This window comes from Salvelinus alpinus, chromosome 15, assembly GCF_045679555.1.
Source record: "Salvelinus alpinus chromosome 15, SLU_Salpinus.1, whole genome shotgun sequence".
Taxonomy (NCBI): domain Eukaryota; kingdom Metazoa; phylum Chordata; class Actinopteri; order Salmoniformes; family Salmonidae; genus Salvelinus; species Salvelinus alpinus.
The window spans coordinates 1,256,442-1,271,723 of NC_092100.1; the positions used below are offsets into that span (position 1 = coordinate 1,256,442).

The window sequence follows — 15,282 nt, forward strand, 5'->3', positions numbered from 1 at the left end:
TGTATCTTGGTTTCCTTCTACAGATCTTTGGTGGTATTCAATAGGGCTGTTGTGTGTTGGTGAGGAGAGATTGCAGCTAGCCCTGGGAAATATTCAGTGTGGGAAGCAGAAATAATACAGAAAAAAATAGTTTTACTAAGAGTGCCGTTTTAATGTGAGGAATTTGGTGAAAGCATTCACGAATCGCAATAAACTGCATAATTTACCGCGGATCCAAGGTAAGGTCGCTGAACAATCTGCTTGTGTCCTGTGCGGTCTCAGTGTGCCAAGGCTTGCCCAGTATGTAGCCTACAAGCCAGACTGTGGCCTGCTACCTTCCTCCGGCACTCTCACACAACGACTTCAGCCTCGTATGACGCTAAAATGACGAATGTGGTGCTCGGTCACATCCATACTGGAACCTGTTCACGTCTCAATTAATTTAGTCCTTGGGAAAATGGCGTTGACCACTGAATGAAGTGATATTTTTAGCATAGCAAACAGCCAGAATGGTGGAGGCGCAGTTGTTTGATTTCAGACTAAAGTGTTGTATTCCCCAGCATGCAGCGAGGCTCGAGTTTGGCGCCAAGGCCGTCGGGATTTGGTCCCAGTCTACATGTGTGTTTTGTAATGGTGGACCATTGTTGCACATATGACCCTCAGAGGAAACGCCACCATGAGGCAATATGCATGTTTTTATATCATGACTATTATTGAGTGAGAGGTTGGGGTAGTTATAGCCAATTCAACGATTTACGCGACTAGTGTGAGCGACTGGTGTGAGCTGACTGGGATTAACAATGTCACATAAAATTAACGTTTTTATAAATAAAAACATTTTATCTACAGGTTTAAGCACCCAAATAATAACCCCACAATTGTGTGTAATTGTGGGCTATTGTTTGGGTGCTGAAGACACCAGTAGTTTTTAATAAGTAAAAAACCCATGACGTTGGAAGTCCAGGTCGCCCACACTAGTCACGGTTCAACTCCAGCGTAAATCGTTGAGTTTAATTGGCTACGGTAGTTCAACATTGGAAATGTAGAGTAAAAATAATATTGTGATTGTCAAAGCATACGATATATCAACTAATATCCCGATATGTAACTATCCAATTCCTCCCATCACTAAATGTAATAGTAGCTACTAATGTAAACTTTCGCATGTATAATGTAATCATTTTCCAATAATGTAGCCTAATAAGTATACTGAATGTGTAACATAACTTTTTTGCTCTTAATGTAATACTGAATCTCTGTTTGCCGACCTTGTACACTGAACACCTCCCTCTGCATCTGTGGAGCTGTTGGAGCAGTATACAAACAGGAGTGGGTCCAGTGTGTGTATATAACTTACAACAGCATCAGACATTTTTACTGTGGAATTTTAAGGATATTGATATGGCAAATGGCCCTTAAATGTTCCATTGATCCTTATGGAACTACCCCTGACTTCTGTAAAATATGAAGAGTGCGGGTAGTAGCAGCAGCAACAGTAGTAGCACTAGTAGTAGTAGTAGTAGTAGCACTAGTAGTAGTAGTAGTAGTAGTAGCACTAGTAGTAGCAGCACTAGTAGTACTTGTAGCAGTACTAGTAGTAGCAGCACTAGTAGTAGCAGCACTAGTAGTAGCAGCACTAGTAGTAGCAGCACTAGTAGTAGTAGCAGCACTAGTAGTAGTAGCAGCACTAGTAGTAGTAGTAGCAGCACTAGTAGTAGTAGCAGCACTAGTAGCACTAGTAGTAGTAGCAGCACTAGTAGTAGTAGTAGCAGCACTAGTAGTAGTAGCAGCACTAGTAGTAGTAGCAGCACTAGTAGTAGTAGCAGCACTAGTAGCACTAGTAGTAGTAGCAGCACTAGTAGTAGTAGTAGCAGCACTAGTAGTAGTAGCAGCACTAGTAGCACTAGTAGTAGTAGCAGCACTAGTAGTAGTAGCAGCACTAGTAGTAGTAGTAGTAGTAGCAGCACTAGTAGTAGCAGCACTAGTAGTAGTAGCACTAGTAGTAGCAGCACTAGTAGTAGTAGCAGCACTAGTAGTAGCACTAGTAGTAGCAGCACTAGTAGTAGTAGCAGCACTAGTAGTAGTAGCAGCACTAGTAGTAGTAGCAGCACTAGTAGTAGTAGCAGCACTAGTAGTAGTAGTAGTAGTAGCAGCAGCACTAGTAGTAGCAGCACTAGTAGTAGCACTAGTAGTAGCAGCACTAGTAGTACTTGTAGCAGTACTTGTAGTAGCAGCACTAGTAGTAGCAGCACTAGTAGTAGCAGCACTAGTAGTAGCAGCACTAGTAGTAGCAGCACTAGTAGTAGCAGCACTAGTAGTAGTAGCAGCACTAGTAGTAGCAGCACTAGTAGTAGCAGCAGCACTAGTAGTAGTAGCAGCACTAGTAGTAGTAGCAGCACTAGTAGTAGTAGCAGCACTAGTAGCACTAGTAGTAGTAGCAGCACTAGTAGTAGTAGTAGCAGCACTAGTAGTAGTAGCAGCACTAGTAGTAGTAGCAGCACTAGTAGCACTAGCAGCACTAGTAGTAGTAGCAGCACTAGTAGTAGTAGCAGCACTAGTAGTAGTAGCAGCACTAGTAGTAGTAGCAGCACTAGTAGTAGTAGCAGCACTAGTAGTAGTAGCAGCACTAGTAGCACTAGTAGTAGTAGCAGCACTAGTAGTAGTAGTAGCAGCACTAGTAGTAGTAGCAGCACTAGTAGCACTAGTAGTAGTAGCAGCACTAGTAGTAGTAGCAGCACTAGTAGTACTTGTAGCAGTACTTGTAGTAGTAGCAGCACTAGTAGTAGCAGCACTAGTAGTAGCAGCACTAGTAGTAGTAGCAGCACTAGTAGTAGTAGCAGCACTAGTAGCACTAGTAGTAGTAGCAGCACTAGTAGTAGTAGCAGCACTAGTAGTACTTGTAGCAGTACTTGTAGTAGTAGCAGCACTAGTAGTAGTAGCACTAGTAGTAGCAGCACTAGTAGTAGTAGCAGCACTAGTAGTACTTGTAGCAGTACTTGTAGTAGTAGCAGCACTAGTAGTAGCAGCACTAGTAGTAGTAGCAGCACTAGTAGTAGTAGCAGCACTAGTAGTAGTAGCACTAGTAGTAGCAGCACTAGTAGTAGTAGCAGCACTAGTAGTACTTGTAGCAGTACTTGTAGTAGTGGCAGCACTAGTAGTAGCAGCACTAGTAGTAGTAGCAGCACTAGTAGTAGTAGCAGCACTAGTAGTAGTAGCAGCACTAGTAGTAGTAGCAGCACTAGTAGCACTAGTAGTAGTAGCAGCACTAGTAGTACTTGTAGCAGTACTTGTAGTAGTAGCAGCACTAGTAGTAGCAGCACTAGTAGTAGCAGCACTAGTAGTAGCAGCACTAGTAGTAGTAGCACTAGTAGTAGCAGCACTAGTAGTAGTAGCAGCACTAGTAGCACTAGTAGTAGTAGCAGCACTAGTAGTACTTGTAGCAGTACTTGTAGTAGTAGCAGCACTAGTAGTAGCAGCACTAGTAGTAGTAGCAGCACTAGTAGTAGCAGCACTAGTAGTAGTAGCACTAGTAGTAGCAGCACTAGTAGTAGTAGCAGCACTAGTAGTAGCAGCACTAGTAGTAGTAGCAGCACTAGTAGTAGCAGCACTAGTAGTAGTAGCACTAGTAGTAGTAGCACTAGTAGTAGTAGCACTAGTAGTAGCAGCACTAGTAGTAGTAGCAGCACTAGTAGTAGCAGCACTAGTAGTAGCAGCACTAGTAGTAGCAGCACTAGTAGTAGCAGCACTAGTAGTAGTAGCAGCACTAGTAGTAGTAGCAGCACTAGTAGTAGTAGCAGCACTAGTAGCACTAGTAGTAGTAGTAGCAGCACTAGTAGTAGTAGTAGCAGCACTAGTAGTAGTAGTAGCAGCACTAGTAGTAGTAGTAGCAGCACTAGTAGTAGTAGCAGCACTAGTAGTAGTAGCAGCACTAGTAGTAGTAGCAGCACTAGTAGCACTAGTAGTAGTAGCAGCACTAGTAGTAGTAGTAGCAGCACTAGTAGTAGTAGCAGCACTAGTAGCACTAGTAGTAGTAGCAGCACTAGTAGTAGTAGCAGCACTAGTAGTACTTGTAGCAGTACTTGTAGTAGTAGCAGCACTAGTAGTAGCAGCACTAGTAGTAGCAGCACTAGTAGTAGTAGCAGCACTAGTAGTAGTAGCAGCACTAGTAGCACTAGTAGTAGTAGCAGCACTAGTAGCACTAGTAGTAGTAGCAGCACTAGTAGTAGTAGCAGCACTAGTAGTACTTGTAGCAGTACTTGTAGTAGTAGCAGCACTAGTAGTAGTAGCACTAGTAGTAGCAGCACTAGTAGTAGTAGCAGCACTAGTAGTAGTAGCAGCACTAGTAGTAGTAGCAGCACTAGTAGTAGTAGCAGCACTAGTAGTAGTAGCAGCACTAGTAGCACTAGTAGTAGTAGCAGCACTAGTAGTACTTGTAGCAGTACTTGTAAGTAGTAGCAGCACTAGTAGTAGCAGCACTAGTAGTAGTAGCACTAGTAGTCAGCAGTAGTAGCAGCACTAGTAGTAGCAGCACTAGTAGTAGTAGCAGCACTAGTAGTAGCAGCACTAGTAGTAGTAGCACTAGTAGTAGTAGCAGCACTAGTAGTAGTAGCAGCACTAGTAGTAGCAGCACTAGTAGTAGCAGCACTAGTAGTAGTAGCACTAGTAGTAGTAGCACTAGTAGTAGTAGCACTAGTAGTAGTAGCACTAGTAGTAGTAGCACTAGTAGTAGCAGCACTAGTAGTAGTAGCACTAGTAGTAGTAGCAGCACTAGTAGTAGTAGCAGCACTAGTAGTAGTAGCAGCACTAGTAGTAGTAGCACTAGTAGTAGCAGCACTAGTAGTAGTAGCAGCACTAGTAGTACTTGTAGCAGTAGTAGTAGTAGTAGCACTAGTAGTAGTAGCACTAGTAGTAGCAGCACTAGTAGTAGTAGCAGCACTAGTAGTAGTAGCAGCACTAGTAGTAGTAGCAGCACTAGTAGTAGCAGCACTAGTAGTAGTAGCACTAGTAGTAGCAGCACTAGTAGTAGTAGCAGCACTAGTAGTAGCAGCACTAGTAGTAGTAGCAGCACTAGTAGTAGCAGCACTAGTAGTAGCAGCACTAGTAGTAGTAGCAGCACTAGTAGTAGCAGCACTAGTAGTAGTAGCAGCACTAGTAGTAGCAGCACTAGTAGTAGCAGCACTAGTAGTAGTAGCACTAGTAGTAGTAGCACTAGTAGTAGCAGCACTAGTAGTAGTAGCAGCACTAGTAGTAGCAGCACTAGTAGTAGTAGCAGCACTAGTAGTAGTAGCAGCACTAGTAGTAGTAGTAGCACTAGTAGTACTTGTAGCAGCACTAGTAGTACTTGTAGCAGCACTAGTAGTAGTAGCACTAGTAGTAGTAGCAGCACTAGTAGTAGTAGCAGCACTAGTAGTAGTAGCAGCACTAGTAGTAGTAGCAGCACTAGTAGCACTAGTAGTAGTAGCACTAGTAGTAGCACTAGTAGTAGCAGCACTAGTAGTAGCAGCACTAGTAGTAGTAGCAGCACCAGTAGTAGTAGCAGCACTAGTAGCACTAGTAGTAGTAGCAGCACTAGTAGTAGCAGCACCAGTAGTAGTAGCAGCACTAGTAGCACTAGTAGTAGTAGCACTAGTAGCACTAGTAGTAGCAGCACTAGTAGTAGCAGCACTAGTAGTAGTAGCAGCACCAGTAGTAGTAGCAGCACTAGTAGCACTAGTAGTAGTAGCAGCACTAGTAGTAGCAGCACCAGTAGTAGTAGCAGCACTAGTAGCACTAGTAGTAGCAGCACTAGTAGCACTAGTAGTAGCAGCACTAGTAGTAGCAGCACTAGTAGTAGTAGCAGCACCAGTAGTAGTAGCAGCACTAGTAGCACTAGTAGTAGTAGCAGCACTAGTAGTAGCAGCACCAGTAGTAGTAGCAGCACTAGTAGCACTAGTAGTAGTAGCAGCACTAGTAGTAGCAGCACTAGTAGCACTAGTAGTAGCAGCACTAGTAGTAGCAGCACTAGTAGTAGCAGCACTAGTAGTAGCAGCACTAGTAGTAGTAGCACTAGTAGTAGCAGCACTAGTAGTAGTAGCAGCACTAGTAGTAGTAGCAGCACTAGTAGTAGTAGCAGCACTAGTAGTAGTAGCAGCACTAGTAGTAGTAGCAGCACTAGTAGCACTAGTAGTAGTAGCACTAGTAGTAGCAGCACTAGTAGTAGCAGCACTAGTAGTAGTAGCACTAGTAGTAGTAGCAGCACTAGTAGTAGTAGCAGCACTAGTAGTAGTAGTAGCACTAGTAGTAGCAGCACAAGTAGTAGTAGCACTAGTAGTAGTAGCACTAGTAGCACTAGTAGTAGTAGCAGCACTAGTAGTAGTAGCACTAGTAGTAGTAGCACTAGTAGCACTAGTAGTAGTAGCAGCACTAGTAGTAGTAGCAGCACTAGTAGTAGTAGCAGCACTAGTAGTAGTAGCACTAGTAGTAGTAGCACTAGTAGTAGTAGCAGCACTAGTAGTAGTAGCAGCACTAGTAGTAGTAGCAGCACTAGTAGTAGTAGCAGCACTAGTAGTGCTAGTAGTAGTAGCAGCACTAGTAGTAGTAGCACTAGTAGTAGTAGCAGCACTAGTAGTAGTAGCAGCACTAGTAGTAGTAGCAGCACTAGTAGTAGTAGCAGCACTAGTAGTAGTAGCAGCACTAGTAGTAGTAGCAGCACTAGTAGTAGTAGCAGCACTAGTAGTAGTAGCAGCACTAGTAGTAGTAGCAGCACTAGTAGTAGTAGCAGCACTAGTAGTAGTAGCAGCACTAGTAGTAGTAGCAGCACTAGTAGTAGTAGCACTAGTAGTAGCAGCACTAGTAGTAGTAGCAGCACTAGTAGTAGTAGCAGCACTAGTAGTAGCAGCACTAGTAGTAGTAGCAGCACTAGTAGTAGTAGCACTAGTAGTAGTAGTAGTAGTAGTAGCACTAGTAGTAGTAGCAGCACTAGTAGTAGTAGCAGCACAAGTAGTAGTAGCACTAGTAGTAGTAGCACTAGTAGTAGCAGCACTAGTAGTAGTAGCAGCACTAGTAGTAGTAGCAGCACTAGTAGTAGCAGCACTAGTAGCACTAGTAGTAGTAGCAGCACTAGTAGTAGTAGCAGCACTAGTAGTAGTAGCAGCACTAGTAGTAGTAGCAGCACTAGTAGTAGCAGCACTAGTAGTAGTAGCACTAGTAGTAGTAGCACTAGTAGTAGTAGCAGCACTAGTAGTAGTAGCAGCACTAGTAGTAGTAGCAGCACTAGTAGTAGCAGCACTAGTAGTAGCAGCACTAGTAGTAGCAGCACTAGTAGTAGCAGCAGCACTAGTAGTAGTAGCAGCACTAGTAGTAGTAGCAGCACTAGTAGTAGTAGCAGCACTAGTAGTAGTAGCAGCACTAGTAGTAGCAGCAGCACTAGTAGTAGTAGCAGCACTAGTAGTAGTAGCAGCACTAGTAGTAGTAGCAGCACTAGTAGTAGTAGCAGCACTAGTAGTAGTAGCAGCACTAGTAGTAGTAGCAGCACTAGTAGTAGTAGCAGCACTAGTAGTAGTAGCAGCACTAGTAGTAGTAGCAGCACTAGCAGTAGTAGCAGCTAGTAGTAGCAGCACTAGTAGTAGCAGCACTAGTAGTAGCAGCACTAGTAGTAGCAGCACTAGTAGTAGTAGCAGCACTAGTAGTAGTAGCAGCACTAGTAGTAGTAGCACTAGTAGTAGCAGCACTAGTAGTAGTAGCAGCACTAGTAGTAGTAGCAGCACTAGTAGTAGTAGCAGCACTAGTAGTAGTAGCAGCACTAGTAGTAGTAGCAGCACTAGTAGTAGTAGCAGCACTAGTAGTAGTAGCAGCACTAGTAGTAGTAGCAGCACTAGTAGTAGCAGCACTAGTAGTAGCAGCACTAGTAGTAGCAGCACTAGTAGTAGTAGCACTAGTAGTAGCAGCACTAGTAGCACTAGTAGTAGTAGTAGCACTAGTAGTAGCAGCACTAGTAGTAGCAGCACTAGTAGTAGTAGCAGCACTAGTAGTAGTAGCAGCACTAGTAGTAGTAGCAGCACTAGTAGTAGTAGCAGCACTAGTAGTAGTAGCAGCACTAGTAGTAGTAGCAGCACTAGTAGTAGCAGCACTAGTAGTAGTAGCAGCACTAGTAGTACTTGTAGCAGTACTTGTAGTAGTAGCAGTACTAGTAACAGCACTAGTAGTAGCAGTACTAGTAGCAGCACTAGTAGTAGCAGCAGCATCACTAGAAGTAGCAGCACTAGTAGGATTAGCAGCACTAGTAGTACTTGTAGCAGTACTTGTAGTAGTAGCAGCACTAGTAGTAGTAGCAGCACTAGTAGTAGTAGCAGCACTAGTAGTAGTAGCAGCACTAGTAGTAGTAGCAGCACTAGTAGTAGTAGCAGCACTAGTAGCACTTGTAGCAGTACTTGTAGTAGTAGCAGCACTAGTAGTAGCAGCACTAGTAGTAGCAGCACTAGTAGTAGCAGCACTAGTAGTAGCAGCACTAGTAGTAGTAGTAGCACTAGTAGTAGCAGCACTAGTAGTAGCAGCACTAGTAGTAGTAGCACTAGTAGTAGCAGCACTAGTAGTAGTAGCAGCACTAGTAGTAGCAGCACTAGTAGTAGTAGCAGCACTAGTAGTAGCAGCACTAGTAGTAGTAGCAGCACTAGTAGTACAGCTAGTAGTAGCAGCACTAGTAGTAGTAGCAGCACTAGTAGTAGTAGCACTAGTAGTACGTAGTAGCTAGTAGCACTAGTAGTAGTAGCACTAGTAGTAGCAGCACTAGTAGTAGTAGCAGCACTAGTAGTAGCAGCACTAGTAGTAGCAGCAGTAGTAGTAGTAGCAGCACTAGTAGTAGCAGCACTAGTAGTAGCAGCACTAGTAGTAGTAGCAGCACTAGTAGTAGTAGCAGCACTAGTAGTAGCAGCACTAGTAGTAGTAGCAGCTAGTAGTACTTGTAGTAGTACTTGTAGTAGCACTAGTAGTAGTAGTAGCACTAGTAGTAGTAGCAGCACTAGTAGTAGTAGCAGCACTAGTAGTAGTAGCAGCACTAGTAGTAGTAGCAGCACTAGTAGTAGTAGTAGCACTAGTAGTAGCAGCACTAGTAGCACTAGTAGTAGTAGCACTAGTAGTAGTAGCACTAGTAGTAGTAGTAGCACTAGTAGTAGTAGCACTAGTAGTAGTAGCACTAGTAGCACTAGTAGCACTAGTAGCACTAGTAGTAGTAGTAGCACTAGTAGTAGTAGTAGCACTAGTAGTAGCAGCACTAGTAGTAGTAGCAGCACTAGTAGTAGTAGCAGCACTAGTAGTAGTAGCAGCACTAGTAGTAGTAGCAGCACTAGTAGTAGTAGCAGCACTAGTAGTAGCAGCACTAGTAGTAGTAGTAGCACTAGTAGTAGCAGCACTAGTAGTAGTAGCAGCACTAGTAGTAGCAGCACTAGTAGTAGTAGCAGCACTAGTAGTAGTAGTAGCACTAGTAGTAGTAGTAGCACTAGTAGTAGTAGCAGCACTAGTAGTAGTAGCAGCACTAGTAGTAGTAGCAGCACTAGTAGTAGTAGCAGCACTAGTAGTAGTAGCAGCACTAGTAGTAGTAGCAGCACAAGTAGTAGTAGCACTAGTAGTAGTAGCAGCACTAGTAGTAGTAGCAGCACTAGTAGTAGTAGCAGCACTAGTAGTAGCAGCACTAGTAGTAGTAGCAGCACTAGTAGTAGCAGCACTAGTAGTAGCAGCACTAGTAGTAGTAGCACTAGTAGTAGTAGCAGCACTAGTAGTAGTAGCACTAGTAGTAGTAGCAGCACTAGTAGTAGCAGCACTAGTAGTAGCAGCACTAGTAGTAGCAGCACTAGTAGTAGCAGCACTAGTAGTAGCAGCACTAGTAGTAGTAGCAGCACTAGTAGTAGTAGCAGCACTAGTAGTAGTAGCAGCACTAGTAGTAGTAGCAGCACTAGTAGTAGTAGCAGCACTAGTAGTAGTAGTAGCACTAGTAGTAGCAGCACTAGTAGTAGTAGCAGCACTAGTAGTAGTAGCACTAGTAGTAGTAGCACTAGTAGTAGTAGTAGCACTAGTAGTAGTAGTAGCACTAGTAGTAGTAGCAGCACTAGTAGTAGTAGCAGCACTAGTAGTAGTAGCAGCACTAGTAGTAGTAGCAGCACTAGTAGTAGTAGTAGCACTAGTAGTAGTAGCAGCACTAGTAGTAGTAGCAGCACTAGTAGTAGTAGTAGCACTAGTAGTAGCAGCACTAGTAGTAGTAGCAGCACTAGTAGCACTAGTAGTAGTAGCAGCACTAGTAGTAGTAGCAGCACTAGTAGTAGTAGCAGCACTAGTAGTAGCAGCACTAGTAGTAGTAGCACTAGTAGTAGTAGCAGCACTAGTAGTAGTAGCACTAGTAGTAGTAGCAGCACTAGTAGTAGTAGCAGCACTAGTAGTAGCAGCACTAGTAGTAGCAGCACTAGTAGTAGCAGCACTAGTAGTAGCAGCACTAGTAGTAGCAGCACTAGTAGTAGCAGCACTAGTAGTAGTAGCAGCACTAGTAGTAGCAGCACTAGTAGTAGCAGCACTAGTAGTAGTAGCAGCACTAGTAGCAGCACTAGTAGTAGCAGCACTAGTAGCAGCACTAGTAGTAGTAGCACTAGTAGTAGTAGCACTAGTAGTAGCAGCACTAGTAGTAGTAGCAGCACTAGTAGTAGTAGCAGCACTAGTAGTAGTAGCAGCACTAGTAGTAGTAGTAGTAGCAGCACTAGTAGTAGTAGCAGCAGTAGTAGTAGCAGCAGTAGTAGTAGCAGCACTAGTAGTAGTAGCAGCACTAGTAGTAGTAGCAGCACTAGTAGTAGCAGCACTAGTAGTAGTAGCAGCACTAGTAGTAGTAGCACTAGTAGCACTAGTAGTAGTAGTAGTAGTAGTAGCACTAGTAGTAGTAGCAGCACTAGTAGTAGTAGCAGCACTAGTAGTAGTAGCAGCACTAGTAGCAGCACTAGTAGTAGTAGCACTAGTAGTAGTAGCACTAGTAGTAGCAGCACTAGTAGTAGTAGCAGCACTAGTAGTAGTAGCAGCACTAGTAGTAGCAGCACTAGTAGTAGCAGCACTAGTAGTAGTAGCAGCACTAGTAGTAGTAGTAGCAGTACTAGTAGTAGTAGCAGCACTAGTAGTAGTAGCAGCACTAGTAGTAGCAGCAGCACTAGTAGCAGCAGCACTAGTAGTAGTAGTAGTAGTAGTAGCAGCACTAGTAGTAGTAGCACTAGTAGCACTAGTAGTAGGAGCAGCACTAGTAGTAGCAGCACTAGTAGTAGCAGCACTAGTAGTAGTAGCAGCACTAGTAGTAGCAGCACTAGTAGTAGCAGCACTAGTAGCACTAGTAGTAGTAGCAGCACTAGTAGTACTTGTAGCAGTACTTGTAGTAGTAGCAGCACTAGTAGTAGTACTAGTAACAGCACTAGTAGTAGCAGTACTTGTAGTAGTACTAGTAGCAGCAGCATCACTAGAAGTAGCAGTAGTAGTAGGATTAGCAGCACTAGTAGTAGCAGAGCAGCAGCACTAGTAGTAGCAGTAGTACTAGTAGTAGTAGCAGCACAAGTAGTAGCAGAGCAGCAGCACTAGTAGCAGTAATAGTACTAGCAGCCGTAATAGTACCAGCAGCAGCAGCAGCAGTAGTAGTAGTAGTAATAATAATAGTACCAGCAGCAGTAATAGTACTAGAAACAGTACTAGCAGCAGTAATAGTACTAGCAGCAGTAATAGTACTAGCAGCAGTAATAGTACTAGCAGCAGTAATAGTATTAGCAGCAGTAATAGTATTAGCAGCAGTAATAGTATTAGCAGCAGTAATAGTATTAGCAGCAGTAATAGTACTAGCAGCAGTAATAGTACTAGCAGCAGTAATAGTACTAGCAGCAGTAATAGTACTAGCAGCAGTAATAGTACTAGCAGCAGCAGTAATAGTATTAGCAGCAGTAATAGTATTAGCAGCAGTAATAGTACTAGCAGCAGTAATAGTATTAGCAGCAGTAATAGTATTAGCAGCAGTAATAGTACTAGCAGCAGTAATAGTACTAGCAGCAGTAATAGTATTAGCAGCAGTAATAGTATTAGCAGCAGTAATAGTATTAGCAGCAGTAATAGTACTAGCAGCAGTAATAGTACTAGCAGCAGTAATAGTAGTAGTAGTACTAGCAGTAGCAGCACAGTACCTCTGCTGTGTGTGGACCTGACTGATCATCAGTATCACAGCTACTGTAGACTGCCTGTGTGTTGCTGCTGTTTCCTCCAGGGAGCTTCTAGCAGCCAGAGAGAATATGAATCTACCAACCAGCCAGAGAGAATATGAATCTACCAGCCAGCCAGAGAGAATATGAATCTACCAGCCAGCCAGAGAGAATATGAATCTACCAACCAGCCAGAGAGAATATGAATCTACCAACCAGCCAGAGAGAATATGAATCTACCAGCCAGCCAGAGAGAATATGAATCTACCAGCCAGCCAGAGAGAATATGAATCTACCAACCAGCCAGAGAGAATATGAATCTACCAACCAGCCAGAGAGAATATGAATCTACCAACCAGCCAGAGAGAATATGAATCTACCAACCAGCCAGAGCAAATATGAATCTACCAACCAGCCAGAGAGAATATTAATCTACCAGCCAGCCAGAGAGAATATGAATCTACCAGCCAGCCAGAGAGAATATGAATCTACCAACCAGCCAGAGAGAATATGAATCTACCAACCAGCCAGAGAGAATATGAATCTACCAACCAGCCAGAGAGAATATGAATCTACCAGCCAGCCAGAGAGAATATGAATCTACCAACCAGCCAGAGAGAATATGAATCTACCAACCAGCCAGAGAGAATATGAATCTACCAACCAGCCAGAGAGAATATGAATCTACCAACCAGCCAGAGAGAATATGAATCTACCAACCAGCCAGAGAGAATATGAATCTACCAACCAGCCAGAGAGAATATGAATCTACCAACCAGCCAGAGAGAATATGAATCTACCAACCAGCCAGAGAGAATATGAATCTACCAACCAGCCAGAGAGAATATGAATCTACCAACCAGCCAGACAACAAGTCAGTGACTCATCAGGATCCTCTGATAAGAAGTCGTGTCTAGATTAAGGTTCTGTTCTCGGGTCCAGTCAGTGTGTGCTACGCAGCTGTAACCCTGTCCTCTTTCTGTTATTACCGTTCTAGGCAGGGATGAGAAGAGCTTTTAAAGGTCACCAGAGAAACTCTAGCATGCTTTTTGACTTGACATTTATGGTGAGTGACATACTTGACGGTCTTTGGAACCTTCTCTGAATGTGATTAAGTATAGCACCATAAAATACAGTATCTTCAGGAAGTATTCACACCTTGACTTTTTCCACATTTTGTATTACAGCCTGGATTTAAAATTGATTTAAATTTAGATATGTTTTGGGTCACTGGCCTACACACAATACCCCATAATGTCGAAGTAGAATTATGTATTTTTTTGTTGTTGAAATTATTACAAATTTAATGAAAAGCTGAAATGTCTTGAATCAATAAGTATTCAACCCCTTTTTGATATGTCAAGCCTAAATAAGTTTGAGTAAACATTTGCTTAATAATTTGCATGGTGTGTAATAAGTGTTTACCATGATTTTTGAATAACTACCTCATCTCTGTATCCCACACATACAATTATCTGTAAGATCCTTCAGTTCCAGCAGTGAATTTCAAATCAATTTTTATTTGTCACATACACGTGTTTAGTAGATATTATTGCGGGTGTAGCGAAATGCTTGTGCGTCTAGCTCCGAAACTGCAGTAATATATCAGTTTGGTTGGGTTGTGTTTCGGAGGACGCATGGCTTTCGACCTTCGTCTCTCCCGAGCCCGTACGGGAGTTGTAGCGATGAGACAAGATAGTAATTACTAACAATTGGATACCACGAAATTGGGGAGAAAAAGGGTGTCAAATAAAAAATAAAAAAATAAATGTCCTTGTATTTGAAAGAAAAACACCCTTTTTTTTTGTCCATTTTGAAATAGTTTAAAGACCTTTCTTCTGAAACTCGTCAGTCTGTTCTTGTTCTGAGAAATTAAGGCTATTCCATGCGAGAAATTGCCAAGAACCTGAAATCTCGTACAATGCTGTATACTACTCCCGTCACAGAACAGCGCAAACTGGCTCTAACCAGAATATAAATAATGGGAGGCCCCGGTGCACAACTGAGCAAGAGGACAAGTACATTAGCATGTCTAGTTTTGAGAAACAGACGCCTCACAAGTCCTCAACTCGCAGCTTCATTAAATAGTACCCGCAAAACACCAGTCTCAACGTCAACAGTGAAGAGGTGACTCCGGGATGCTGGCCTTCTAGGCAGAGTTCCAAAGAAAAAGCCATATCTCAGACTGGCCAATAAAAATAAAAGATTGAGATGGGCAAAAGAACAGAGACACTGGACAGAGGAACTCTGCCTAGAAGCCAGTATCCCAGAGTCGCCTCTTCACTGTTCCCCTAATTTAGTATTTGGTAGCATTGCCTTTAAATTGTTTAACTTGGGTCAAACGTTTCGGGTAGCCTTCCACAAGCTTCCCACAATAAGTTGGGTGAATTTTGGCCCATTCCGCCTGACAGAGCTGGTGTAACTGAGTCAGGTTTGTAGGCCTCCTTGCTCGCACACGCTTTTTCAGTTCTGCCCACAAATGTTCCAAAGGATTGAGGTCAGGGCTTTGTGATGGCCACTCCAATACCTTGACTTTGTTGTCCTTAAGCCATTTTGCCACAACTTTGGAAGTATGCTTTGGGTCATTGTCCATTTGGAAGACCCATTTGCGACCAAGCTTTAACTTCCTGACTGATGTCTTGAGATGTTGCTTAAATATATCCACCTAATTTTCCTACCTCATGATGCCATCTATGCTGTGCACCAGTCCCTCATGCAGCAAAGCACCCCCACAACATGATGCTGCCACCCCCGTGCTTCACGTTTGGGATGGTGTTCTTCGGCTTGCAAGCCTCGCCCTTTTTCCTCCAAACATAACGATGGTCATTATGACCAAACAGTTCTATTTTTGTTTCATCAGACCAGAGGACATGTCACGAGAATTTTCAATCCCAATGATGATAACTAACAATTATTTAAGCTTTGACCAATCCCCGAGGTTTGTAAGACCCTGGGTTTAATAATAATTAGGTAAAGACTTATTTTTGCTTATGCAAAAGGTCCGTACAGTTTATTCAGAGAATGTTCTAAAATCAAGAATGCAAAGACATTTTATAACTCTTATTGCCCCCACCACCTTACACGCACATACAGACACACAAACAGTAAGGGGGATGTATCTTTC

At 43.1% G+C, this 15,282-nt stretch overlaps 1 protein-coding gene across 3 annotated transcripts in view; it reads left to right on the forward strand.

Annotated features, from left to right (window-relative positions):
• Positions 1 to 15,282, forward strand: part of LOC139539364 (protein Jade-3-like) — a 48,202-nt gene continuing 32,920 nt past the window's right edge. For 2 of the 3 annotated variants that reach the window (XM_071342176.1, XM_071342175.1), the window contains exon 1: positions 1 to 218. The gene's annotated coding sequence lies outside the window, so the exon portion shown is untranslated. Of the gene's footprint in view, positions 219 to 12,925; positions 13,225 to 15,282 lie in introns of those variants that run through there. The other variant, XM_071342177.1, reaches the window with a different exon arrangement.